The sequence below is a fragment of the Tasmannia lanceolata genome, unplaced genomic scaffold (assembly GCF_043159265.1).
Source record: "Tasmannia lanceolata isolate RefF3 unplaced genomic scaffold, GAP_Taslan_0.1 ptg000003l, whole genome shotgun sequence".
Classification (NCBI taxonomy): domain Eukaryota; kingdom Viridiplantae; phylum Streptophyta; class Magnoliopsida; order Canellales; family Winteraceae; genus Tasmannia; species Tasmannia lanceolata.
Genome location: NW_027518680.1, coordinates 15,364,931 through 15,383,060, shown reverse-complemented (window position 1 = coordinate 15,383,060; position 18,130 = coordinate 15,364,931).

The following is an 18,130-nucleotide window of genomic DNA, read 5'->3' as shown; positions in this document are numbered from 1 at the left end:
TATAGGCTATATTTGTACATCTTCTGCAAAGTTGTAAACCCTTGTGAGGGATTTTTGTTCTTTCTTTCTTATTCAAGAAATTGTATTCGGGCGAGTGTTCGGAGAAGCGTAGCCCACTCTCCGTGGTGAGGATTGCCACCAAGGTTAAAGGTGATCGGAATTTGTAATCGGCATCGATCTTCGCCGAAGTTAAGAAGATCACTTAGTGAAGCCATCAACGGGTCTTTGTTGGTGGAGTGGAGTAGGCCTCGCGTTTTGAGGACCGAACCACTTTAAATCTCGGGTGCACTCTCTCTTGAACTCTAGCTCTTTACTTTGCATTGCACCTCTAGATTTAACTTGTGTGCTTGAATTTCATTTTGATCTCTTAATTTCCAATTTAGGTTTGAGTTTTCAAAAGATTAAAACTTGTTAGAAACCTAATTAATTCTCACTCCTCATAGTTGTCGTACTCGGGACCACCCTTGGAATTTCAGAAACACTCAGAAGCACAAAAAGAAATTATTCATGGTTATTTTCTTCTGGCCCGCAGGCCTACAACAAGAGGGGGAGGGGGGGGGGGGGGACACAGGGCACACAGGCCCGGGCCCTAGGACCCCCAATACAAAAACAGAGGGGATGAAGAAAAGAACCCCTCCTAAATTTCTCTCATCTCATTCCCTCCAGCCTAAAGCGACTGGCCGCTGAAAGAGTTTTCCACATCAGAGAGCTCCTTATTGCTATGCTCCTCCTCTGAAGAGCTCTCCCAATCTGGATCCGCCCGGCCCGTCGCTCTCTGGTCATTAAGCCACCTCACCCGGTTCCTCAACAAGTCGTTCTCCGCACGCAAGGCCGCAATCTCTCGATCCATGTCGATCATCCGGCTGCAAACCTCCATTGCCCTGCGAGAAACATAAGAGAAGAACGAGCGGTTGAGATGAACAAAGGCTTCATGGGACTCCCTCTCGAAAAGAGGAGGATGAGAGCGTGGGGAAACCCTTGAGGCAGGCTCCTCTCTGGAGTTGGTTGTTGAGACCCCACCCAGTCAGGGGTTGTTTCAGGGTTGCTGGGAGGACTCTCCTCAGTAGCAGCCTTCCCCTCATCACTTATGGAGAGACCCTCGAGAGACAATGACATCTCTGGCAAGCCCGAAGAGAGGCAGAAAGAAAGAAAAGAAAGAGAAAGGAGCGGAAAAGCGATCTGTGTAAAAGGTGAAAGAAGATCCTCCTTTATAAACCCAAAGAAAAACCCTTGGGTCAGGAAACGAAGCGACTTACCCTACGCGTGTCCCCCTCCTATTGGAGGACTAGCTAATACTACATAATGGCACTACGATTCCTCGGGAAGGAGCCGCCAAAACGGAACATCACATCTCATCGAATTCCAAGGCTCCCATAAATGCCCTCATCTCGACATTCTTTGACCAAATATTACTCCCTTGGTCCATTCAATGGACCAAAGGAGTAAGGGGTATTATGATGGGACATAAATATGGCGGGACCCTTGAATCTCACCACGTGTCGCCCATGTGGCGAAGAAATCTAATCATGATTAGGAAAGACATTAATACACGATAAGACCACGTGATTGTGCCACGTGTCACCTACTCGCCTCCAAAAGCTTCATCATCACGATTATGGGCAAGATTACACAACAAAACCACGCGTGCCGTCGAACTAGGGGAGTAGCCCAATCCAACGAAAGATGGTTTTCTCTCTGAAATGATAAGAAAGTCCACGTGGCGCCCCTTAAAGAAGATTTGCATGCGAGATCAAAGTATAAATACACCATTAAGTCCCTAAGAATAGAGGCTAAAAAAAAAGGAGACTGGAGGAAAAGAAAAGGGGACTAGATCCCATCCTATCCCTCCTCAAGGCCGGCCGAAGGAATGAAGCTACCCTAAAAAAAATGAGGCAACATCAAAGGAAGTTCAGGGTTTATTACTAAGGTTTGCTGACCCTAAGTAAGAGAGGGGAGAGAGGCGCGGGACGCTTGAATCCCATCCCCCCTTCTCTTCCTGCCCGTTGCCTCCGACCCACCCACCCGGTTACCAGAGAAAGAACCCGCATATTAGTCTTGGTAAACCTGATTATACCTCAACCATTTCTTGTTGTTCAGTATATTGTTGGTCCAGAATCTGACTTGGGTGTCGAAGTGGTCGTCCGGGACCCACCCCGGACCTCCCTGACCCCTCTGTTTGTAATTGCAGACCCCAGAGGAGGCTCTCTACCCACCGCGCGATCGCAGACCCAGATTCCGGTGCCATCAGTAACATATGGATTTTAAGGGCTCTTTTGGCTGCCATGATTTTTGTATTTGTATTGTATGAACTCAAGTTCTTGATGTATATGCAAAGAAAAGAATGTTGTCCCATATAATGCAACGATAACACGCTTTGCTAAACATAGCTGCTTCAGTAAGGCCATGTTAGTGTTTGAGTTTATACTGAAATGAGATGACTTGTATTTAAGTTCTTCTTGCTTGTAGAGTTTATACTGAAATAAGATGACTTGTATTTAAGTTCTTCTTTCTTGTAGAGTTTATACCAAAATAAAATGACTTATATTTAAGTTCTTCTTGCTTGTACACACGTGGGTTTAGTTGGAAAGGGGCAGCATTATTTTGATCCGATGGTTAGATATAAGTAACAATATAGAACCCATGTTCATCACACTTGTACATGGTTGATCTACTTGCTTGTACACCTAAAGTCCCTGTGTTTGTACGTACGCACCGACTTGAGTTCCCTGTGTTTGCAATAAACCCAAGCACTCTGTGATAGCGAGTAATGCACTCCTACTTGAGTTGGACTCGAGTATTTTTCTCTAAGGTTCACCAACAATATGGGAAGGGACATTTGAGAAGGGACTTTACTATTACTGTTGAAATCCTTTGCATCTACAGTTGATCCCTTCCCCTGCAAGAGATACTACATCACAATGTTGTCCAAATTGATAAATTTTTTTATGAAACATTGGTCTCCATAGTAAGCAAGTTATATTTGGTCTCCATAGAAAGAAAGTTATATCTGCTCTCAGTTGTATTTAGAACATTCAAATGCAGCCATAGAAGGTACAAGGCACCAACTTGATTTGTGTGTTGTTCCTTGACACTAGTTCACTGATGATGAAGCCCAAACGATAGAATGCTGAAAACTATCACATGCTTTTCATCATACAACAAACATGCATGAGCATTCTTAATTTGGTTAGAATCATCTCTGAGCAAGGATTAAGGGATCTTATGCCAATAAACAAAGATGTTTATCAATAAAAATTCAAATGTGAGCTGAAGGGAATTTGTAAAGACAGATTTCATTTTGAAACCCTGCACTTAACGACATTCCATTGAAATTCACCACCAACCTCAGTGGGTTCGTCTTATGTCAGGTGTTACCAAAATCTGAGAATTTATTTCCTTCTTGGAACGCAAAGTAGAAAATTCAAAATTAAACCATAACACAATCATGGAACCTCCTTGAAAATACATCATAGGAAGATGGGACTCCACTCAACGCGTGAAATAACATTTAGTATAGAAATGACTCTGTCACACCCCAAACCACCACCACCAACAGTGGCTCGAAACATGACAGCACCACATACCTGTAAAGGGTAACTCTACAAGCATGCAAAGCTAGTAATAAACAGAAACTTGCTCAAAAGAGATTCAATAACTAAAATCCAATCCATCCATTAATAATAAACTTTAAATGGTTACATAAAGAGTGTCAATCTCTCACTCTCCCCCAATAGTAATAATAAATAAATAACCAAAAAAATCAGTCCATCATTTGCTCACCTAACAACTAGATAGAATAAAAAAAATGCTCTACTTGTGGAATCTCCTTGCTACTCCAACTTTAAACTGGAGTCAATCCGCTTGATCTGAAAATATAAACCACGGGTGAGCTAAAGCTCAATGTGAATAATATAGGCTACGCTATTAGATAATAAAGCAAGTGACAGAAGCATTGATCAAAGATGTGGGTCAATACAAACAATTAAGGGTTCCACAGAACAAACACATTCAATCAATAATTCTTAAGACTCGATAATCAAATTGGATATCAAAATTTAAATGTGATTTCAACAAAGAGCTCGATACATCTTGGGTAACAAGAAGCTTAGTTTATTAGTTCAATAGTTCAGATGTCGACAATTTCAGTGTATTATGCATTCCCCACTGAGGGTCCAGAATTTGGCCAAATAGTATCAAGCTGCCAACGTATTATGCATTCCCCAAAGGCAATAAGGGTCCAGAAATAAACTAAAGCATCCCAAGAGGTCAAAAATCAATAGTTCGATAATCACTGACTTAATAGTTCAATGATTCTATAATTCAGGGATTCAAAAGAATCAAGATTTCAAGATCGAATAAGATTCGATGGTTCAACTCGAGTAGTGTCGGCAAGACTTACTTTGATACCTTCCTAAACTAGGGGCATTAAAACTGAGCAATCTGAAGGGGGTAATAACTATGACGGAAATACCGATGGAGGAAATTAGAGCCTCTTGACATGGTCTTCGAGATTACTCTAAGAGATGCTAGCCTTACCAAATAATAACACATCAGATCTAAGGGTGAATCAAAAGTGAGTCCAGTCCCTTGAATAGACTGAATCTTGTTTGATCGAGTCCTTGAAAGTTTGTTCCTTATTCTTATCCATTTTTCTTTCAAGGTCCAAAGTTGTCTCGCATTGGAAAGAATGGGAGTACACCTTCCAAAATGGGAAGAAAATTCAAAGTAAATTCTAGTTTAGGAATCAAAGAAGAGTAAGAGACATATTGTTCAGACATGCCGGAGACATCACAACTTCAAGCCATCAACGATGATTAGCAAAGAGGGAAAGAATTCTCATTTTAAGCCATCAGGGTGATTGTCCTATTCATGCCAAGGAAAAGAACTTGCATAACCTTAAGCCTTCACAGAAAGAGACACCTTTTCTCTAAACACCATTGTTCTTTTTCCTTGAGACTCTTGTAATGGAAGTACAATACACTAGGGGCATCTTTTATGACTTGCGTCATAAAAGATGTCAAGCACACAAAGGCAATTAGTGCTGATGTCTCCAGCAAGTTGAGATAGGAGAGATACGAGCACATCTCGAGCAAAATCTCTAAAATCCTCAAATGAGTCAACTCTCCAGAAGAGTCAACCTTCAAAGAAAATCAACTTCCCAGTGGAGTCTAGAATTTGCTCCCGCAACCTTCAAACCTCACCAGAATTTTGTTCTCTTGACAGAGAGGGCCAATATCCAAATCCCAGCAAGTCACCTAAGTCTGGTCCTCAGCAAAGAACTCATACTCCTAATTTTCTCGGTGAGAGACAATCAATCCTAGAAGAATCATTCAAAATCAATCAATCTTCAACATCATTCAAAATCAATCAATCTTCAGCAAAACCTAATGGCTTCTAAGAAAAAGCAAACAAAAAAAATTGATTCTCAAATTAGCAAATAAGTGCCGTGTGTAAGTCTTGTTCATTCTAGGCTCTTCGTGGTTTGCCAGTTAGGCACACCATGGACCCTTGCTTTCTATGTGGCTATTCATGATCTGTCCTTTCGGCTATATCATGGACCCACTATCCTTGTTCATTCTTGGCTCTTCGTGGTGGTCCAGTCGGGCACACTTTGAACCCTTGTCTCTTATGTGGCTCTTCATGACATGTCCTTTAGGCTGTATCTTGGACCCACTATTCTTGCGTATTGTTGGCTCTTCGTGGTCTGCCATTCAGGTACATCATAGACCCTTGCATTTTGTGTGGCTCTTCGTGATCTGTCCTTTAGGCTATATCATGAACCCACTATTCATTCATTTTCTTTACTTGTCATTATTCCTTCTAGGCTCTTCGTGGCTTATTGCTACGGACCCCTGATTCATTGCATGGCTCTTCATGGTTTATCATTGTGGACCTTCGATATCTGCTGGGCTCTTCGTAGCTTATTGCTACGGACCCTAGATTCCTTCTTGCGTGGCTCTTCACGGTTTGTCGCCGTGTGTAGACACCCCATTTTGACTGGGCCCTGAATCTCTTCGTGTAAATGATAAACCCCATCAAATCTATGAATTGGAACCCCAAATTCCACCCTAAGCTTGGTTAGGGTCCCACCAAGATCCCCATAAAATTTCAACAAAATCCGAGCGCGTTTACCTAGTGAATGAATCAAGCAATGTCGTAGTGCAAATACGTATAAAGAGGGTGATTTATCCTGGAAGGCGCATACCCAGTTTTGAATAGGACACGTTTTTTTTAGTGCCTTATCAAAAGTTTGCGCATCCGCGTGCCCATCACTAATGGTAGTGCAAATATATCAATGTCCCCAATTTTCTATAAATACCAACCTAATCTTTCATTTTCAAAAAAAAAAAAAAGAATTTTCTAAACCTAATTAGAGAGAACGAGAGAGAGAGGGAAAATTGATCGGAACCCTAACCCGCGATCTCCATTTTCTGATCAAGAAATCATCTTCTCCTGCAGATTCTGCCAGATCCGACAAGTTTTCCAGCCAAGTTCTTCTACTACTACATTCCTTTGACTGATTTTTGCCTCTTTTGGTTAAAATCCTTTCACTTCTACTCTACCAGATCTTGATTTTCTTGAAACCTTAGTCCAAACCCAAGCCTCTTCTCCTTTTCCAATTGAAACCCTAGCTCCTTTTTCTTCTTCTTCTCCAGTCAAATCGCTACATTCTGATCAAATTCCGATGGCTTATTCTCTTTCTAGTGAAATTGGCGAGATCAGAAGGTTTTAAGCTCGAGATATACCTTGTTCAATTAAGCAGCAGTTCAGATTGTCGGATTTCAGCCCCATCTTCAGCTACCTCAAGCAAATGTCATCATTCAATAGCTTGAATTCAATCATCTTTAAGCATTTTCGAGTTGAAGCTTGGAGATTCTTCTTTTGCTTTGAAATTTTGACATAGGCTTAAGGAGGACATAAGGAGGGATATAGAAGGTAATTCATCGAGGTAAGCATTTTCTTTTTTTTACAAGATCTGTTTTTATGAACCTTCATCATATGATTTTGTTTATCCTTTAAAAATTAGAAGATATGCTCTTTTAAAAAGCTAATTCTGTGCCTTATATTGTCAATATCCTAAAAAAATGATAATGAAGAATGCGTGTGAAAGTTTATGAACTGGTTGTATGCTCTATAAATTTTGCATGATCTTGTGCTTTAATATTTTGGGGCATATTTAATTTTTAAGCTGTAATAAGAGACTTATCTGTTCGGATGATTATGATTTTTTTAAGGCATTCAATATCTAATTTTCTATGTTTTGGACCACTCATTGTCTTCGTTTATCCAACCAATGTCTGATTAGGCAATATTTCACAAGCTCGGGAATGGAACATACATACAATGAGTGTTGTATTTTTCTGATCTCCTGTAGTTCAGTCCCCTGTACATGTAATGAGTATTTTATTTTCTGTAGTTCAGTTCTATGCACGATTAGATTAGAGTTTGCCCTGCTATGTATTTAGAGGCTATTGGGTCTCACATTCTCGGAGTTTTGCTTATACAGGTATGCTTGTGGTCATTATATGTCACTCGCATGTTGATCGTTTGATATATATATATATATATATATATATATATATATATATATATATATATATATATATATATATATATATGCTAAGTTCTACTAATGATATGGGTCCATGGTCGGTTGTAACAAACTTGAACTAGCAGGTTTATGGTAAGAAGGTATGGTAGGGGGTTAAGTTGATTTTAAGGTGTGTCAATACTCAGGATGTTTAACATATCAAGTGCTACAAGGCTACCTATTAGGGACATTGAGTGATGAAAATCTATTATGATTGGATTATCTAATAAAGTGAGTCTATTGGTTTGATCAGGGGAGCTTACCCTATTGGATAATATGTTTCTATTGTGTGCTGGGCTTTATGTTTATGGTCATTTTTTTTGGAAATATAGATAACAGAATCGATTTGTTTGAAGTCATTTGGTTCTTAGATGATCATAATGCTTGTCATGCTTATCAGGGCTAAAATTTCTAATCGAAGAAAAAAATGAGCTGAAATAAAATGGAAGAATTTGTATGTAATGGTGTTGAGAACATATGATAATAATAATTAAAAAAAAATTATTGTTATGCAAGGATGAGATTTATATTAGTCTTGTAGTGTTCTATGACATGAACAATGATTATTATGCTAAGATACTACAGATAATTTGAGCTACGTGCTATGTATTGTAATGATTGAATTTGCTAAAAAATAAAATGAACAATTGTGTGGTTGGAGAATTAAATGTATGCGGACACATGGTAAATTGTGAAAATCATAGTCTATTTTCCATGTCTGTTGAGTTAAAAGGAGTCTAGGGATATAAGAGAAATTAATGTTTTATATCATTTTGTTTCACACTAGTCGATTGAACTGTGAGTGAACCCCCCCTCCAAAATCTGTTGGGTTACTTCCCCTTGATAATGATCTTGGCAGCCCCACACATCCTTTGATGATAGCAGCCCTCATACCTTTGATGATTCAGCCCCCATGTCTTTGATGATAGCAGCCCCCATGTCGTTGATGATAGCAACCCCCATACCTTTGATAATGGTCCAGCTTCCCCCTGCATTTCCCTTGAGTTCTTACAAGTCTTGGTTTAGATATTGAGAAGAAAACATAAGCTTTTTACTTCTTTTGAGGCCCAATAATAAAAAATGGGTAAGCATGCTTGATCATCCAATTTAGAGTTGTAAGATGTCACAGTTGATGTTCAGTCATGTATACTTTCTTTGTGTCTGTATCAGCCCATCCTAGTTGCTATTCAGTCCATGTTATGTGTTAGCAGTACAACCCTCATTTCATCCCTGTTTGATAGCCCTTGTGTCAGCCCCTGTTTTAGGAAGTTAACACAATACACATCTCAATACTTGTGCAGATTAAATGGTCATTTTATATGATTAGCAAGGGCTGTAAGGTTGATTCATCCCATTTTATTTCAGAATATTTAAGGGATCGTCGGTAACATAAGATATAAATGAATAGTTGCTTTAGTGACATTGCTTGGATGCACAGTTCTTATCATTAGTGTTGCTTGGAAACGATTTAAAATAAATGCGTATGTGTGTTGTAGTTGATTTTTTTTAAAGAATGTTTAAACATGAGAAACTTCATGTCAGTACTCTAAAGTATCTAAATAATGGGTATTGATTATGGTCATTAGTGATATGAACCAGTTTAGGCTCATAGCGTTTGAAATTCGAAGTCAAGACATGCCGTAATGTCTGAGAAAGTATGATTAGGATGATATCATGTGGGTTTTATAGAGAATGTTTGTCTTTTGTCATGTATGTACAGATCTTATATTTCAAGGAAAGGAGGCACATTTTGGTTCAAATACCTAAGTAGTCGTAGGCTGCCTCTCTTTTGTTTCATGACGGAGCCTTTTTCAAATATTTTTGTGGAGATCAATGACCTTGCAACCATCTTCAATGTCCAGAGGTTTTTTTTTATACCTTCCCCTTTTATGAATCACTTTGTCTGTCTTTTGAGTAATTATCCATGCTTCCTCATTCAGGGTTCTTTCCATTTGATTATTTTACCATCATTGCAAGGGCGATGAAGGCGTTAGCCCAAGCCCATCATTAGGGGACTTGCTTAGTCCAAGTAGCACTCCCCTCTTTTATTTAAAAGACTTGCCCAGCCTTTTAGATGTGTACCCTAGAATATTAGAAGCCCATTCATTGCAAGGGCGATGAAAGAGTCATCTAGAGCCCTCTTTTAAGAGACAAGCTATGTCTCGTGCAGAAAAGTCAAACCCTTTAGGAAGACAGGCTATGTCTCAGTAAAGTAGTTTATCTATAAGAGACTACTCAAGTCTCACAAGTAGTTGTACCCCTTTCTAGTTGAAGACCAACTTGGTCTGATAGTTGCTATATTCCTGTGGACGCCGATCCGAGATACGATGAGGAAACGAGTCTCACCTCATCCTCTGGATCATCCACGTGAAAGAGAGAGCTCTGCCAAGGAACTCTCGAAACGGTGCCACCCTCATAGCATAGCACGAGTGGCGATATAAACCAGATACCTCCTGATCCAAGGATAAATCCCCAACCCTAGACGTACCTGAAATAAACTCAGAGTCGCCATCCATGGATAGGCCATGGAACCCAAAAATCAAATCCTCTGTGCAATGGATAACCAGAAATATATATGGGCTTGTGCCTGATTACGAATGGGGAAGGTCCGAAGAGCACCCCCAATTCGTCCGAGTGCAAGCACTTGGTCTCTTATGCCATTTTCATTAACTCCAAAGAAGTTTGGGTAAAAATCATGTGAAATGAGAACAAATATCCCTGAGTGAACGTCTACCTAATCATACATGACTCGGGGATGAAATAATAAGCACACATAAAGTAAGATAAAAGATGTGTCACCTAATGACAACTAGGTTGTGAGTGACATGCCTAACTGGTGTCTAAGTTCTGGTGGACATACACATGCAAGCTACCGCTAAAGGTATAGGATCAGTACAAGAAAGTAAGAAAACACATCAAAACATACAATAACAACACAACAAATCCTAAGACTCTAAACCATTTAGCCCGAGTCCTCGGATGGTGTGGTATTCATCCAAAGAAGCCTACGTATCCCCACCTCCACGAGAATCAAGGCAATGTAGTTCTTCGCACCTATCCTAAGCTATGATGCCTAAGAGACCTAGACCTCTATTCTAGACTCAATCTAAAAGACCGGACCCGTTACTAAAGTGTCTTGTACGATTATTTAAATTCCAGTGAATTGTGGATTTTAGGACACCCTATATGCCCTAACTAAATGCAGATTAGCCCTAAGCTAATGCAGGTGGTTCCTACAACCTATGTGTAACTAGGTTGTGCGTCCTAAGAGAACAATGGGATCACTAGCGTATCCAAGACCTAGTCATCAGTCGGCGATATGAATCGCCAACTGACCGGACGGAGGCGCTTCTAGCTAGGACAAACTCCTAACTCTAACACAAACACACAACAAGCACACAACAAAAGGCAAACTCCTAACTCTAAAACTCTCTATCTAGGACAAACTCCTAACTCTAGAGGAAGATCCTTTTGAAAACAAGGTTTTAAAATTGCTTGAACGATTCTTTGAAAGATTTAAAAAGTCTATTTAAAAAGTTTGGCTGGACTTGGGATAAAGATCCCAAGCTGCACTACGTACCTCGTGAAAGAGGATCAAGCCAACGTAGTTCGAAAATCAAACTTCCCAACTACGCTCACGAAAACTTAACGTCTCTAAATGATTTAAGGGTTTTAATATTTTTCAAATATTTTTTTATATTTTTAAAGCTTTCAAATGTTTTTGAGTTTCAAATTTCTAAGGTTTTTGGATTTTAAAATATTCCAATGCTTTTGGATCTTTAGATGAATTCACTCTTACAGAGAACAAACAAGCATAACCATAAATTAGGGCAAAGCCCTAAAGCAAAAAATGGAAACCCCAAACAAGCGACAAAGGTCTCAAAGAGACGATCCACAACAACCAAAAAACCGTCCCAAGAAGAGAGAAAACGATCCAAGATCCCAAGCAAGCAAAGCTCTAATAAGACTGAGTTAGTCTCTAATCAAAGCGAAGTAATCAACAACTCTAAAAGAGAAACTCCTAACTAATGACACTAAAGAGGGGTACAAATGAGTCAATGACTCTCTAATAACGCTACCAAGAATGGGGTAAAAATGATTCAAAGACTCGCTAGAAGAAAGGGTTATTCTAACATGAGGCTGGGTAAACCTCGCAAAAGGAAGACTCCCTATATGAGACAAGGCTTGTCTCTGAGACACAAATGACGTAAACATCTGATGAGATTGGGCAAGTCTCATATACACAAATGAGGGGTATGCTATTTGGACTGAGCAAGTCCCCTAAGGATGGGCTTGGGCTAGCGCCTTCATCGCCCTTCTTCTCCACTTAGGCGCCACAATCGAAGCCACCTTCCCAAGGAAATCAAATTTGGAGGCCAAATCTTAGGTCTTATTGGTTAAAATACACTTATCCAAAGTCAAAGAGTACCGAGAGAAACTTGAAGAGCAATTATCCATCTTCAAGCCCATACTCACACTAGCAATTAGAGCTGTTTGAATGAAAGCTGTGAGCGAGGAATAAATTCTGCCCTCAAATCATAAGAATGTGTGTAGGGAATTTCAGAATCTAAATAAAATGAAACAGGAAATGGAGTCTCGACCTTTGCAATTCTTATGATCATAGCAGTGCAGCATTGAACAAACCCAAGTGTTTGGACCACCATTTTACACCAGAATACAGGGAGAAGTAGGCCTACATATAAATTTCTATCTTTGAAATCGCTAGCTGACATGAGAAATCAATAAAATCGACTCTCTGATCAAGTGAAAAGTAATATGGGTAACATGGATCGAGGTTATCAGTTCTAAGACATTTTGTTTTACAGCAAATATTGAACTATCAAGTGATCAAGAACCAACCTCGAACTATGATTGTCAAAAGGCAGATTATCATTGAGGCAGTAACTCAATCAGCAGGCCCAATTCCTTTTTGCTAAATTATCAATGTATACTTATAGGAGAAAAGAACCTAATGAAAAATATTATTACCAATATTGATTTAACGCACAGCAGAGAGCAATCAGGGACATGTGTAAGGGTTGAAATACAAAGCAATGATAGACCCCAAGATTGAAAACTCAAAATATTCAAATCCAAATAAAAGTATCAAGACATGTCCTCTTCTAAACCCCATAAATTGTGATGACAGGTCTACAACTCATGCTATCAGAGCAAGCATAACATCTCAAGAACAAGTAAATACACCCAGTAGCACCATAAACACTAGGAATTAAAAGGGAATAAAATGCAGAAGCTTGAGGGAATGAATCATACCTACAGAATGTAGGGAATTACGCTTGCAATGAAACAAAGTGTCGGTGATTGCGAGATTGCCAAAAATGACGAAAATGCAAGTAGCAAAAATGACAAAAATGGGTTTTACATGGGAGAAGGTGAGATGGGTTTGGTGGTAGTGGAGGAGGCACGGCCGGATGGTGGTGTGACGGTGGTACAATGGCCGGCCAAAATCGGAGCTCGAGGAAAATCGACAACAACCAAAACCCCCTTTTCTTCTTCAACCAAGATACAAAAGATCTGATTTGCTCCTTGAAACCCTAGAGATAAAGCTCATTTTTCTTCCCTTTTCAATCTATCTCAACCTCAAAATGAAGATAATGGAGGTGGGTTTTAGACTTTGCTGAGAGGAGGGTCTGCAAGATGGGGAATCGGTAACAAAGGAGGAGATAGGGATGGTCGGATCTATGGTGGATTTCAATGAAAGTAGTGGATGCAAATGGAAGAGAATCTAAGTGGGTTTAATGGGGGAAATGAAGGTAGGAGATGAGGAAAAGGGTGGATGGGGTGGCCGATGGAGATCGTCGGATTTCGGGCCGGAATCTACCAATTTCGCCGGTAGAAGAGGTGTTAGGGTTGAAATGGGTTTGGAAAAGGGAAGAAGAAAAAGAAGAAGAAGATTTAAGAAGAAGATGGTGGTGGCTCCTCTCCTCTCTGTCTCTCTGTCTCTGTCTCTGTCTCTCTCTCTCTCTCTCTCTCTGTTTTTCTCTTCCTCCCTCTCTGCTTTTTCCAAAAAATGGGTTTTTAAAAATAAAAATCAATGGAATAGAAGGGATTTAATGGCTGTGAGGTTGAATGGGTCTTGCCGGATTTAATGGCGGCCGGCCGGAATCCGATGGGTTTGAAGGTGGAGATGATAATGGAAATGGGGGTTTGTGATTTGGGTTTAAGGAGAAAATGGGAATGGGTTTAAGAAGGAGATTTTGGTTGTGAGGGTGAAGGTAGCAGAAAAGGGGAGATGGTGGTGGAGCTCGGGTTCCGGTGGCTTACCGGAGATGAGGAATGGCCGGAGAAGAGAAGATGGTGGTGGGTTTGGATTTGATAGAGGTTGGGGTGGAAATGGGTTTGGGTGTTGCAGGTGGTGGGATAGAGGTGGAGGTGGCCGGATCTCAGAACTCCGATGGAATCTGTCGGAGAAGATGGGTGAAAATGAGGTTTTTCTTCTTCTTCTTCTTCTCCTTCTCTCCCTCTCTGCAAATGTCTCTTTTTCTTCTCCCAAAAAAAAAACCTAAACGATTGGGTATTTAAGAGGTGAAAATGATAAATTCGCACCCCCTATTACTACCTGGACAGCCCAATCTAGATCCTTTTTTTTAAAATTTTTTATACAAGCAGGGGGTGCCCATGTAAATAACAAAAGGGAAACATTAAGAAAATATCTTCTCCTCCTTTGATCCTAGCCTTTCAAATTGCCTTTATCAATGGAAGGCTGAGATCAAAAGCTCTCTAACCACCTAGGAAGCTTCCTAAGATTCCCCCATAACTAATTTTGTTACACCCTAATCAGTATACCTCTTATATCTCCCTGGACAACCCATTACAGACAATTTGAACTGGTTTTCCAGGTTCCAGCGCACCCCTTTTTTGGCTAAATCGCTACCCTTATAAACCTGCAACACGACACTTTCCTCGTCTCGTTTCATAGGAAAACGCGCTCGGATCTTGACAAAATTTTACAGGGACCTTGGTGGGACCCTAAGCTAGCCTAAGGTGTACTTTAGGGTCCTAACACACTAATTTGAGAAAGCTAAGCACAAAACATGGAGGTATAGGGCACAATCAAAATGGGGTGTCTACAGATGCCCCTCTTTGGCAGGGTGTGCTTGTCAGACGAATGGCAAAGCTGAACAGAGAACACATTTTGGCCGACCCGAAAATAAAGTAAAACAAGTTTTTGGGTTTTGACTCTAAAATGATATTCACAAGGGTAAAACAACAAATGACCTTGCCACAAAGCTTAAAATCTACAAGCATGGGTGAGATAGACTCTCTCTAACTCTTAACTTAAGAAAACATATCATGACATATCAATGAGATGGCTTCTCTTTAAATCTTAAACTTGGCAAAACAAACCACATTGGTGAAACTACTTTTCACACAAATATTCCAAACAATGGGGAAACTACTTTTCCGACAAACATCATAACAACGAGAAACTACTTTTCGCCAAAACCTTCTTAGCCATGAGAAACTACTTTTCTCACATTCTTCATCAATGAGAAACTACTCATCTCTAAAAAAGAACTCTATTAATGAGAAACTACTTTTCTCTTCAAAACTCTATCTTTGAGAAACTACTTTTCTCTTCCAAAATCTTCCAAATCACGGGGAAACTACTTTTCGCCCAATCTTCCAATCAACGGGGAAACTACTTCTCGCCCAATTTTTCAATCAACGGGGAAACTACTTTTCGCTCAATCTTTCAATCAACGGGGAAACTACTTTTCGCCCAATCTTTCAATCAACGGGGAAACTACTTCTCGCCCAATCTTTCAATCAACGGGGAAACTACTTCTCGCCCAATTTTTCAATCAACGGGGAAACTACTTTTCGCCCAATCTTTCAATCCACGGGGAAACTACTTCTCGCCCAATTTTTCAATTAACGGGGAAACTACTTTTCGCCTAATCTTCCAATCAAAGGGGAAACTACTTCTCGCCCAATCTTTCAATCAACGGGGAAACTACTTTTCGGCCAATCTTACAATCAACGGGGAAACTACTTTTCGCCCAATCTTTCAATTCAAAGAGGAAACTACTTTTCGCCCAATCTTTCAATCAACGGGGAAACTACTTTTCGCCCAATCTTTCAATCAACGGGGAAACTACTTTTCGCCCAACCTTTAAATCAAAGGAGAAACTACTTTTCACCCAAACTTCCAATTCAAAGGGGAAACTACTTCTCGCCCAATCTTAAAATCAACGGGGAAACTACTTCTCGCCCAATTTTTCAATCAACGGGGAAACTACTTTTCACCCAATCTTTCAATCAATGGGGAAACTACTTTTCGCCTAATCTTCCAATCAAAGGGGAAACTACTTCTCGCCCAATCTTTCAATAAACGGGGAAACTACTTTTCGCCCAATCTTTCAATCAAAGGGGAAACTACTTTTTGCCCAATCTTTAAATAAAAGGGGAAACTACTTTTGACCCGAACTTCCAATTAAAAGGGGAAACTACTTCTCGCCCAATTTTTAAATCAAAGGGAAAACTACTTTTGACCCGAACTTCCAATTAAAAGGGGAAACTACTTCTCGCCCAATCTTTAAATCAAAGGGGAAACTACTTTTCAACCAATCTTCCAATTCAAAGGGGAAACTACTTCTCGCCCAATCTAAAATCACAGTGAAACTACTTTTCACCAGGCGATAGTTATACAGACCATTGCTGAAAATCCATCTGTTTAGCTATCCGGGTAACTCTGACTCCTCTCTTTCAAGGTAGCGAATCACCCAAGATTTATATGGTCATACGAAACAGTTCCATATAAATCCACGCAGATATACCTGACTCCTAACTCGTTAGGTAGCGGAACATTGCGAAGCGATGATTAAGCAAGTCACTACTTGACATTTCACTGCTAATCATCTCGGTATTCAAATATTTGAGGAAACTACTTCTCTTCCAAACATTCAATACCAAGGCAAAACTACTTTTCACCAAGCAACAATTAAACAGGCCACTACTTGGCACCTCTCTGATTAACAATCAAAAGATATTTTTTTTCTTTAAAAAAAAATGCCCCTTGTTTGGGTTTAACAAAGAAAAAGATTTTTTTTTAGGCCCAAAGGGCTTGCAAACATGATTGATGGGTTTATCGATCTTATATCGAGTTCATTGATAGCATAGCTATCTCCTGCCGAGAATAAATGGAAGTGCATGATCATTGATGAAGACCAAACTCAAGTAACTTGAAGGAATTTTTAGGAGTTGACTCTTTTCAAAATGAGAACTACATTCTGCTGAGATGTGAAGATTGCAAAAGTGAAATCTAGACTCCGCTGGGGACTAGATCTTCTGAAACATTAACTCTTTCAAAGAATGAGTTCAATTTAGAAATTTGGAAGTTTAGCTCATGAGATGTGCTCAAGCTTCTCTTGTCTCTATCTACTGAGAATATCTATCTCAATTATCTTCTTTGTTTGATATCTTTTATAATGCAAGTCATAAAAGATGCCCCTAGTATGATTACTTCCATGACAGGATTCATAAGAGAGCAAAACCAGGATAGGCAAGAAATTTTAAGCTTGCATGGGTTCTTTCTCTGGTATATGGGTAAAAGGATATCCACAATGGATGAGTCCGAGAATTTTTTCTTTCATTGCTCACTACTTGAGGCTTTGATGTCTCTGACAAGTTTGAACAAAATGTCTCTTGCCCTTTCCTTGATTTCTAAACCAGGATCTACTCTGAATTTTCTTCACATTTAAAAAGGTATACTCTCTCTCTTCCAGTGCCAAACACTTCGGACATTGAGAGAGAAAAAATGATAAAAATAAGAGAAAGACTTCCAATGACTTAATCAAAGAAGACTCAAATTACTTAAGGGACTTGACTCACTTTTGATTCACCCTTAGATAAAATGTGTTAGTTTATTATGGTAAGGCTAGCCACTCTTAGAGTACTCTCAAAAACCATATCAAGAGGATCTAATTTTCTCCATCAGGATTCCGTCATGGTTATTACCCCCTTCGGATTGCTCAGTCTTAATGCCCCTAGTTTAGAAAGGTATCAAAGTAAATCTTATCGACACTACTCGGATTCCGAGATCCTGTCCTGTGTAGTGGTTGCTTCTCCGTCTCCTTGATTTCTCTTTTTGAAAGACGTCAAAACTAATGCCTTCCAATTTTCGGTCTAAGAGACCACTTGTCTCAACTTTTGCTTTCCAAGTTTTCAGTCTAAAAGACCACTTGTCTCAACTTTCGCTTGCACTAGAAGGACTTTCTAAGTGAGCTTGGGATCAAAATGGTGGGATATTTAAAGTTCAAACGATTTGGACCGAATCTGGTCTAGCCAGACTACCTACGTACCCCAAAAATGGAGGATCAGATCCGCGTAGTTCGCTTTTGGATTTTTCAAAGAATGGTTTAACATTTAGCTTCAAAATTTTGAAAGGGATTTTATCCCAAGGTTTGACCGAACCTGAATTAATCACGTTTCCTACGTACCCCTGAAGAGTTGGGGATCAGGTCCGACGTAGTTCGGGTGCATAAATGCCCCGGGTTTATAATGTGTTTGAAAAGA